General features: G+C 48.7%; 1 non-coding gene across 1 annotated transcript; it reads left to right on the forward strand.

Moving 5' to 3' along the window:
* Positions 1–6,978: 6,978 nt before the first annotated feature.
* On the forward strand, positions 6,979–7,082 carry LOC118661297. The gene has a single exon (XR_004969264.1). It is a non-coding gene; the product is annotated as a U6 spliceosomal RNA (small nuclear RNA).
* Positions 7,083–10,981: the final 3,899 nt, after the last annotated feature.

The raw sequence follows: 10,981 nt of genomic DNA on the forward strand, positions 1-10,981 counted from the left end.
TCAGAAATTACTGAAAAATCGGTACAGCGGTCTGGTAGGGTTAACAAAGAAAAATCAACCAAAAAAATGAGTTCGTGTGTCACCTCTGACACGCGTGTCATAGGTTCGCCATCACTGGACTAGACCCACCCAGATAATCTCCCTTTTGTCATATAATACAACATAACTATGGGAATATCTCATCATATTCATAAGTACCACCCACACTCAAAGGGGTAGGGATTCTACAAGGTCAAGGGTCATTGGGTGTCATGCTTAGAATTCTGCCTCCCACAAAAGCTGGATCTGAATACTTTTGGACTCTAGTCCCTCCTCTGCAAAATATGGATAATTATATTCACACAAGGGTATTGTGAGGATTATATTTCTTAGTTTAGAGACCTAACAAGTATTTGTTGAGCACCCACTCTGTGCCATGTGCAGTTCTGGGCTCTGGACACACAGCCTCAAACACGACAGGCACAGAAGACATGTGCATGAAGGGCCTTGCAGCACATTGACATCCCGCCTGTGCTCGGGCAGTCATCACGGAGTTGCTGGCTTTAGAGTGACATTTAAGGCCCTTATCCTGAGGCCATTTCGTTCCCCTAGTCTCCATGCCTTTACCATCCCTCTGCTCTTTGCTGCCTGGTACGGACAGCTTCCTGCACCTTCCCTCAGGCTGAGGACAGACATCTCCCTGCCGCTGGGAGGACATAGTTGCTTCTCTGAGCTCAGGAATGCAAAGTAATGGCAGTGGCAGCCTCTCCGCCATTAGCTCCATTCAGGGATTCAGAGAATTAGTCCACAGATGTCTCCTGGGACATTTAAAGAAATTAAGAAAAATATTTATTGCCTGCCCACTATGGACTGGGTCTCTTTCCTCCGGGCAGCCTTTCCTTATGCCTGCACCAGGGCATGATCCTTCTGGGCATCCACAGTCTGACCTGCCCCTCTCTTGCAGCACTTTAACTGTGCCAAATCTGTATATTGAAAACTAAAAAATGATGAAAGAAATCAAAGGAGACCTAAACAAATGGAGAGATATACTATGTCCATGGATTGGTGGACTCAAGGTTGGCAAGATGTCAAATTTTCCTAAACTGGTCTATTGATTAAATACAATTCCAATTAAAGTTCTGATGGGATATTTTCAGTAGAAATTACAAGCTGATTCTAAAATTTATAGAGAAAATCAAGAAAATTAGAAAAGCCAGAATAATTGAAATCACATTGAGTATGCTTTGGGAACCTAAGACATAGTTAGGAGAACTTGGCAGGGGATTGTTCAGGTGGCCTTGGCAGGTGGGGGCCACAGCCTGTGAAATGGATGGGTTATACACAGATTTGAGCTTTGAATGACACGATGTCACCAATACTGGCCTCTCTCTGGGGAGCAGGGGCTATTGCTTCTCCCTGTTCATGGGTCCTGTAAGATCCAGCTAAGTATATAGCCCATAGTGGACATTCCTGGTTACAGATAAAGGAGATACATGCACATGCATACTATGTTTGTGTTTGTGTGTGTGTGTGTGTGTGTGTGTGTGTGTATGTGTATGTGCTGATCATTGCTTTTCCTTTGGCCTAGATAGTAGAGAGTTGGCCCAGCTGAATGGACCACTGAGTATGTAGATTCTCAGTGACTGCTTAGAGTGAGAGGCTGCTGACTTCAGGGAGGAGGAATGCAGGCTGCCTGAAAGCACAGTGATGATGGATGAAAGGGAAATGGCTGCATTCTTTCCTAGCAGAGAGCTGCCAGGTGTGAGCATGTGCATTCGTGCATGCGCGTGTGTGTGAGGAACCCAAGAGAATGACATTTCAATGGCTGAGTTCCAAGTCAAATCCCAAGAAATTTTTAAATTAAAAGACACTTACAGTATTGATTCCTTCCGTATCCCTGCTGGCTGGCTGGCTGGCTCTCAGGCACTGAGGCAGGGTGGACAGTGCCGCTGGTACATCAGCCAGGACTCCTGCCTGGAGTGTCCCTGTCAGGTGCCCTGCCCTTTGCCCAGAGGCCTCCCAAGGCTCCTTCTAGTTTGTGGCTCTGTCATCCTCAAAGCCAAGCCTCCATCTCAAGGTCCAAGTTGACTGTTCATCAAGTCCCAGCAGTGGGGAGGGTCGAGGGGGATGGAAAGTGTGCCTTTCCCCTTTAAGGGCAGATGGAAGCCCTGCCTGTCTTAGTGCTCATACCAGGAAGCCAGAGCTCAGTCACATGGTCCCACCTAGCTACAAGGCAGGCTGGGAAAGGTGCCCAGCCAAAACACAGGGGTTCTGTTAATAAAGAAAGGGAGGCTGGATATTAGAGAACAGTTAGCAGTTTTGTCCATAAAGCAAGAGATGTGGAGAGTGGATTGGAAAGCCTGCCTCCTGCATGGAGGCAGAAAGACCAGGTGAGAGGCTGTTAGAATAATCCAAGTTAGAAATGAAGATGGTCCGGACTGTGAAGGGTCAGCTCGGATGAGACAAGTGGAAGGATTCAAGAACTATTTAAGAGGTAGAACCAATATTATTTGGCATCAGTTAAATATTGAGGGAGGAGGAGGAGGAAACAGGGACAACTTCCAGGCATCTGGATTAAAAACTGGACTCATTTATTCAGCAAACATTTATTGAATCCATCCCACATGGCAGGTACCTTGTCTGAAGATGTGTGGCACCACCTCTCTCCTCAGGACACAAGGAGAGAGCTGTAGATGCTTGGAAATCAGTTAGGACTGAGTGGGTGGCCAGGGTTTCAGGGGAAGTAGAGTTCACCTTCAGGCCGGGGGGTGGGGGGCATTTGGTAGGACTGAGTGCTCCTGGAGGAGGAGCCTGACATTCCAGGTGAGTGAGCAAGAGGACCCAAGACTTGGAGGTGGCCTGTTATCAAGAGAAAGTTTCTTGTGATGGCATTGATGGTCACGCTGCAGCAGAACAAGCACTGGCTTTGGAACCAGATGGACCTGGATTCAAATCCTGACTCTGTGCTCACCTGTTGCTGAAGGAATTGTAAATTGGGTCAATCTCTATTGCAGGTTATTTGACATTATCTATCAAAACTACAAACACACATATGCCTTAACTCAACAATTCAACTTCTAGGAATTTATCCTACAGATATACTCACACATATATGAAGCAACAAATATATAAGGCTATTCATTGCAGCATTACTTTGTTTTAAAATATGTTTTTAATTGACTTTTTAAAGAGAGAGGGAGTGGGAGAGAGAGAGAAACATCAATGAGAGAGAAACTTCACTGATGGGCTGCCTCCTGCACTCCCCTTACTGGGTATCCAGCTCAAAACCCAGGCATATGCCCTGATTGGAATTGAACCAGTGATCTCTTGGTTCCTGGGTCAATCAGTACTCAACTGCTGAACCACACCAGTTGGGCTGCAGCATTACTTTTGTAATTGCAAAAGATTGGAAACAACCCAACTGTCCATCATTATTGGATTAGGTAAATAAACTGACATTTATGCAATGGAATCCTGTGCGAAACAGAATGAAATTACTCTTTATCTACACTAATAAAAGACAAAGATGCAAATTGACCATACCTTCACTATGCCTTAAGCCACGCCCACCAGCCAATCAGAGTGACTATATGCAAATTAACCCAACCAAGATGGCAGCCGGCAGCCATGGAGCTGGAGCAAGCAGGAGGCTTGGTTGTCCCAATGATGGAGGAAGCCATGCTTCCCAGCCTGCCGCGGCGGCTCTGAGCTCCACTCAAAGCAACAAGGTTTCAATTATAGAAGGTAAATAAACCCCAGACATCTGCTTTCAGCCGGCTGTGGCCACAGAGCTGGAGTGAGCAGGAGACTTCCCTCCCGCCTGCTGTGGGCAGCTCTGAGCTCCACCCAAAGCAACAAAGTTTCAATTATAGAAGGTGAATAAATCCCAGAATAAAAAAAAGAAAAAAAAAAGAAAAAAAGGAGAGGCTGGGAGCTTCCGTTGCCGGGGGGTTTGGCCAGCCTGAAAACGGCCCTCAGCCCCTCACCCAGAATGGCCAGGCACCCCAGTGGGGACCCCCACCCTGAAGGGGGTGTGACCAGCCTGCAAACACCCATCATCCCCTCACCCAGGCTGGCCAGGCACCCCAGCGGGATCCCCCACCCTGATCCGGGACACCCTTTAGGGCAAACCAGCCGGCCCCCACCCATGAAGCAGGCCTCTATCCTATATAATAAAAGGGTAATATGCAAACTGACCCTAACAGCAGAACGACTGGGAATGACTGGTCACTATGACACACACTGACCACCAGGGGGCAGATGCTCAATGCAGAAGCTGCCCCCTGGTGGTCAGTGTGCTCCCACAGGGGGAGCTCTGCTCAGCCACAAGTCAGGCTGATGACTGCCAGTACAGCGGTGTTGGTGGGAGCCTCTCCCGCCTCCTCAGCAGCACTAAGGATGTCCAACTGCAGCTTAGGCCTGTGCCCTGCTGGCAAGTGGACATCCCCCGAGGGCTGCCGGGCTGCCAAAGGGATGTCTGACTGCCAGCTTGGGCCCGATCTCCCAGGGAGTGGGCCTAAGCCAGCAGGTGGACATCCTTCGAGGGGTCCCAGACTGCAAGAGGGCATAGGCCGGGCTGAGGGACCCCCCTGAGTGCACAAACTTTTGTGCACTGGGCGTCTAGTGTAGTAATATGGAAAGATCTTTAGATATGTTGTAGGTGTTAAAGCAATACATTGATCAGTGAATATAGTTTATTGTAAAAATGGAGAGGGAAGGATATCTATACTTATTTATCTAAATATGTATGTGTATATTTTTTTCATAGCTTTTATATGAGTAGAATATTTTTGGAAGGACACACGAGGCCAGTTGCTTCCTGAACAGAGAACTTGGTGGCTGGGAGTCAGAGTTGGAGGTCAGACTTTTTACTGTATTATTTTCTACATTTGGAATTTCAAATTAAGTCAATGTTTTATACACACACACACACACACACACACACACACCCCAGTCTTGCCATTTTGTAGCTGTGTGATTTTAGGCAAGTCACCTGGCTTCTCTGAGCCTTAGTTTCCTTTTCTGTAAAATGGTGATAACACCACTGGCCTTGTAAGGATGATCAAGGTTGCCTAGCACAGGGCAATGCCATACACATCCCTCTCATCTCTTCTTTCCTTCATCATCCAGCTGCCAAGCCTTGCCTGGTTCACCTGCTTGCAGATGTGAGCTGCCCACCCCAGATTTGCTGGTGTTGGGAGTCAAAGTCAGGGGCACTTGACATGATTTCCAGCCAAGATGGGAGATGCTGAGGAGGAGAACAAGAGGAGCAGACTTGGGGGCACAGAGCATCAATCCTACAGAACTCAATATCTGGGATGGGGATCGATATTTGAGGGCCTTCAGACACTTCCACTTAAAAGGAATCATAATTATAATAATATTTGCTAACAATTATTGAGCATGACATGCACTATCTCACTTAAACCTCTCAGCAACCCTTCAAGGTTGACTTATTATCTCCAAAGTTATCCCATTAGGAAAAGGCTTTCAACCCAGGTCTGTCTGACTAGAACCTGGGACCCAGATTTACAGCAGATCCTCAAAATCAGTGACTTTTGGGTTGGCAACTATTTTCTATAAAGGGCCAGAAAGTAAATATTTTAGACTTTGTGGGCCACACATTGTCATAACTGCTCAAATCTGTGATTGTATTGTGAAAGTAGCCATAGACAATCCATAAATGAATTTCAGTGTCCCAATAAAACTTTATTTAGGGACACTGAAATTTGAATTTGATATAATTTTCACGTCACGAAATATTAATTATCTTATGATTCCTCCCACTATTAAAATACATAAACTATTCTTAGCTCACAGTCTCTACAAACACCTCCCTAAGTCCTCTGATAACCAGAAAAGGTACCACTGGCACCAGTGCCTTCTTAGGTCTGGGATTTTGCCTCTCAGAGGCCAGTGGCCATGATACTATACTTGTCCCTTTGTCGGGATGCTTGTCTTCAGAATAGAGGCGTAAGGGGCATATGGTACTGGATTTATGAGAACCTCTTCCAAGACTCAGTGCTGAGAAGGCAACTCCAGACCCCTAGGCTTGGATTTCAAGACCTTTCAGGATCTGTTCATGAACTGAGCCATGTTCCCTAAGTCCAAGTCCTTTGAAGACCCAGCTCCTTCTTAAACAGGTCTTCTCTAGGGCCTGGCTCTGCCACGTCTGACATCTGTCTTGGGGCAGGAAGCAGGGGCAAAAGTTGGCCCCAAAGCTGCCCCTCTTCTGCCCTGTTCTCCACCAGTTCCAAGCCTGCCTTTGGGCCCGTGTGGGATGGGGCTGCAGGCTCAGAGAGGGTGGGGAGAGAGATGGCCAGGGCTGTTAGGGGAGGCCACGGGTGTTAGCTGGGGCCTTGCTTCCTCTGGGAAATAGGCGGTTGGGAGATTTTCTTTGAAAACCAACTTCATAGTGTGGAGAGCTCAGATGAGCAGGACTGCACTGACTTCCCCTTGAGAGATAGCTACTCTTTTCTTCTCTGTTCTCTACTGTTAGCTGGTCTCCTCTTCCCACCCTCTATTCTTCTCTTTCTCTCTTGACCTCTCTATGTTCCCTTCTCTCTGGCCCCTCCCAGTATGACCTGACTCTGCTGCCACTGAGCCTTTGTTCAGACAGCTGCCTTCTCCTGGAAGTCCTGTCTTCTTTCCTCTCTTTTCAAATACCACTTCCTCCTCTCCCTAGTGGGGTAGGATTTGGGGCTGGGAGTCTACCTTCCTGGTATATGGCGCTGGCCTTATGAGAACCTCTTCCAAGACTCAGTGCTGAGAAGGCAACTCCAGACCCCTAGGCCTGGCTTTCAGGCCTTTCATGATCTGTCTCAGGCTTTGTCCCTCCCACAACCCCCTCTCCCCCCATCCCCATGCTGCCCTCACTGTCCTTGCTGCCCTCAGAGAACTCAGTCTTGAAGGGAGGAAATATTCAGCCCAATGCCATCCAAATAGAAATGTAATTGTGTAATTTAATTGTTTTAGTAGCCATATTAAAAAAGTAAAACAGTGCTGTTTTGGCAGCACATATACTAAAATTGGAATGATAGAGAAGATTAGCATGGCCCCTGGGCAAGGATGACATGCAAATTTGTGAAGCATTCCATATTAAAAAAAAAAGAAAAGTAAAAAGAAACAGGTAGAACCAATTTTCATACCCATTATATCCAAAATGTTATCTTGACATGTAATCCATATAAACATTATTAATGAGATTTTTATATTCTTTTCTTTAACTTAGTCTTCGAGATCTCATGTGCATTTTACACTAACAGCACATCTCTACTCAGACTGGCCAGATCAGGTTCACACAAGGCAGGTTGCCTCCATATTGAACAGCTCAGGCCTAACCCAAACTCCCAACTGTTAGCCCTAAAAACTGCATAAGTAACTACGAAGCAAGTGTAATAGAAGGCCCTGTTGGAGAATAAACCTGTGGATTTACTTTGCTCTTCTCTCAGGGAAGAGGTAAGTGGTGCCTATCAGAAGCTTCGTGTGCGTCTCAGAGTTGTGGGTCCCCTAGGGGACAGCCAGTTCTTGTCCAGGAAGTGAGGAATGGGCAGCCCTTTGTGTTCAAAGGTAAAAAAGGAGAAGCGGGCCGTTGACCTATGAACCAGGAGGTCACGGTTTGATTCCCGGTCAGGGCACATGCCTGGGTTTCGGGCTCCATCTCCAGTAGGGGGTGTGCAGGAGGCAGCCGATTAATGATTCTCTCTCATCATTGATGTTTTTCTCTCTCTCTCTCCCTCTCCCTTCCTCTCTGAAATAAATTAAAATATATATTCAAAAATAAAAAAGGAGAAGCTGTGATGTGGGTCCCCAGAAGAGGACCAGCTGGCTGCACTGGGGTGGGGTTGGCATTGTTAGGGCAGCTCATTACCCAGGAGGACAGGGCAGTGGGCTCTTGTCAGTGCCAAGCTCTGGATCCCTGTGGAGTCCTGGCTGGGGCAGCCACGTCCTCTTTTGAGTAGCAGGCAGTGTTTCTAGAAGAGGGCCGTGTCTAAGCCCTTCCCTTCTCCTTTCAGTACCTCCCTCTGTTCTTTTCTCTCATGTCCCCTTCGTCTCCTTGCACCAGAATTAATGAGGTGGGTGCCCAGTGAAAAGGCTGTATCTGCCTGTTCCTTCTCTGAACGCCCAGGCTCTGTTGGCTCTAGAACAGGGGTGGGCAAACTTTTTGACTCGAGGGCCACAATGGGTTCTTAAACTGGACCGGAGGGCCGGAACAAAAGCATGGATGGAGTGTTTGTGTGAACTAATACATGTTAACACTGCTGCTGGTGAAGGAGCGGAGGGGAGAGCAAGAGAACCCTCCGCTCTTTCGGCTCTGCGGGCCGGATAGAACAGCCAAACAGGCCGGATCCGGCCCGCGGGCCGTAGTTTGCCCACGGCTGTTCTAGAGGAACATGCTGGGAGAAGAGACTGGCAGATGCTAGATTCGGTCCACCTGGAGGCCTGACCGCACCTGTGGGCGGCCCCTCCCCCATCTGTGCATTGTGATTGGGAAGGCAGCCCAGCCCACCTGTCTGTGGCTTCAAACACTAGCCCTTCCATTCAGAATCACTCCTAAATGAATGTGAGTGTGTGAAGGAGGACTCCCAGACAGAGTGGGCTGTCTGGGGTGCAGGGTTGATGGCTGGGGTCTGTAGGACAGCTCTCGTATAAAGGGTCATTCATTCCTGACAGGTGTGTGCTGGGTGCTGGGCCTGGCCAGGGCCAACCAGAGCTTTCAGCAGGATTTAATCAGGGCTGAGGTGGCCCCTCCCCCTGAAAGCTGGGACTGTGCTCTGGCAGAGGTCACTATTTCATGCTGGAACCCTCTGTAGGTCACAGCCAGTCTGAGCCAACTGACCCTAGAGCCAGAGGCTACCTGGGTGACCAGCTGGTGCAGCCTGCTCATGGTACAGGTGGGCAAAGTCCCCAGGTAGAAGGAGGAAATGAATACTGAATCAGGGTCACTCTATGGCAGCGGTTCTCAACCTGTGGGTCGCGACCATCGGAAAACACATATAGCATATCAGATATTTACATTACGATTCATAACAGTAGCAAAATTACAGTTATGAAGTAGCAATGAAAGTAATTTTATGGTTGGGGGCCACCACAACATGAGGAACTGTATTACAGGGTCGTGGCATTAGGAAGGTTGAGAACCACTGGTCTATGGGAATTAGCTTATTTATAAGTCCCTGACATGGAGGTTGGTATCCCTATTTTATAGATGGGAAAATTGAGGTTCAGAAGCTTTATGAGCTTGGCAGAGACTCATGGCTGGTAAGTGGCAGAGCAGGTATTTGAACCCTAGTATAGTTGCATCTGTGCCTCCTGCTGGGGTTCATCTTTCCCTCAGCTCCTCTATCCTCTCCTTATGTTTGAGGGGGGTTGGGAACAGGGAGGGAGGATTTCAGGGTGTGAAGGGGCAGTGTAGCAGGAGTAAGCCTCAGGCCAGTGATTCAGGTAAGCAAGAAATAGAAAAGAGGTTGTTCCGTCATTCCACTTACTGTTACTTTAAGCCCTCCTTGAGGAGGGGAAGCGGAAGGGGGAAGTGGTGCAAAGTTATTCTTCAGCTGTTTGGGTTTTTCCTCTTTTTCCCAAAGGATGGTCTCAATTCTGCAGGCAGCTCTCTCCCAACTCAGTGCCACTGTTATGGACCTGGGAATCCTCAGACCGTTCTGAGGCCTTGCTGGGACCCAGAAACGTCTGTGATGTGCTAACCGTGCTGTCTGTCTAGACATGCTGCCCCCAGAGATTCCCCTTCTAAGGGAGGCTTCCTTGGTGCCTGGACCCTCAAATGTACCTTGAGCTCAGCCGCTTCCCAGGGTTCCATCATCTACCTACCCTGCAACCCAGGGGGCTGGGGGCTGCAGGCTGGGTGAGCAGCAAGGGAGGTGGGCCTCTGGGCTCCTGGAGACTGACCACTAGTGTGGGCAGAGCACCCACCCTAGTTCCTGGCAACTCTGCTGATGGGAGTAAAGCAGCAGTGTTCTGAGGGTCAAGGTGGTCTTCCACTGTCTTTCTTGGGGAGCAGGTCACATACTACTCTGACATCATTAATCAACCATGAGTTGCCAGGACCATGGGGTCTGTGGCCCAGCTAGGCTCTAAAAGCCCTCTGGGCTTCGTTTCCCTGATCAAGTCAAGGGAGGAGGTGTAGGCTGGCTTCCCTGAAGGGGAGAGAGTGGTCCTGGCTTGTCTGTTCCTGGTTTGCAGTTCCTGGGAGTCTTAGGTAAATTGAGTCGAGCTATCACCATATCTTTTTCCCTCCCTCACTTCCCTTTTCTCAGCCTGGAGGCTGGCCAGCGGGGAGAGGAGAACAGGGTCGAACCTCCTTCACTTCTATGTTCTATGCTTGGGCAGGATGCCACAGCCCTCCCCACTCCCAGTGAAGGTGTAAGGGTTGTTTTTGGTGCCCTGTGCCTCCATGCTAGGCCGCTGCCAAGCTGGCCTCCTTGGAAGGTTGTCCCAGGGGCTTATGAATCAACAGGATCCGGAAGCAGAGCCCTTGGGCCCATCGAGTCACACTCTGTGACTTTGGGCAGGTCACTGAATTTCCCTCAGACCCCAGTCTCCTTGGCTGTGAAATGGAGGGTTGGATTTAGAGGATGGACTGAGCCCCCTCCAGTGCTCACAACTTATTTGAGCCCACACAGATGAGAACCTTGATACTCTCCCCATATTTAGCCCTGGAAAATATAACAGGAGGCCAAGCTTGAGCTATTAGGCTTTGAGGAGCACAGGCCAAGAACACTGCCCTACAGGTCTGGACAAAGAGATAAATTAGTCCCATGCCAAGTGGCTAGAGTCAGGACTCTGCTAGGACTTGGAGTCATCCAGTGAGTTCAACTCTCCTCACTGCTGGAAGCAAACAGGCCCAGAGAGGGAACGTGAATTATCCAAGGTAACACAGCAAGTGGGTGACCCAGTGGCCATTAGATGCCTAGTCTCCTGGCTCCTCACCAGGGCTGTCTCGGGCCCTTCTCAGGGTCATGAGTATTACTAAGTGCTTTTCACACGG

This window comes from Myotis myotis, unplaced genomic scaffold (assembly GCF_014108235.1).
Source record: "Myotis myotis isolate mMyoMyo1 unplaced genomic scaffold, mMyoMyo1.p scaffold_m19_p_1, whole genome shotgun sequence".
Lineage (NCBI taxonomy): Eukaryota > Metazoa > Chordata > Mammalia > Chiroptera > Vespertilionidae > Myotis > Myotis myotis.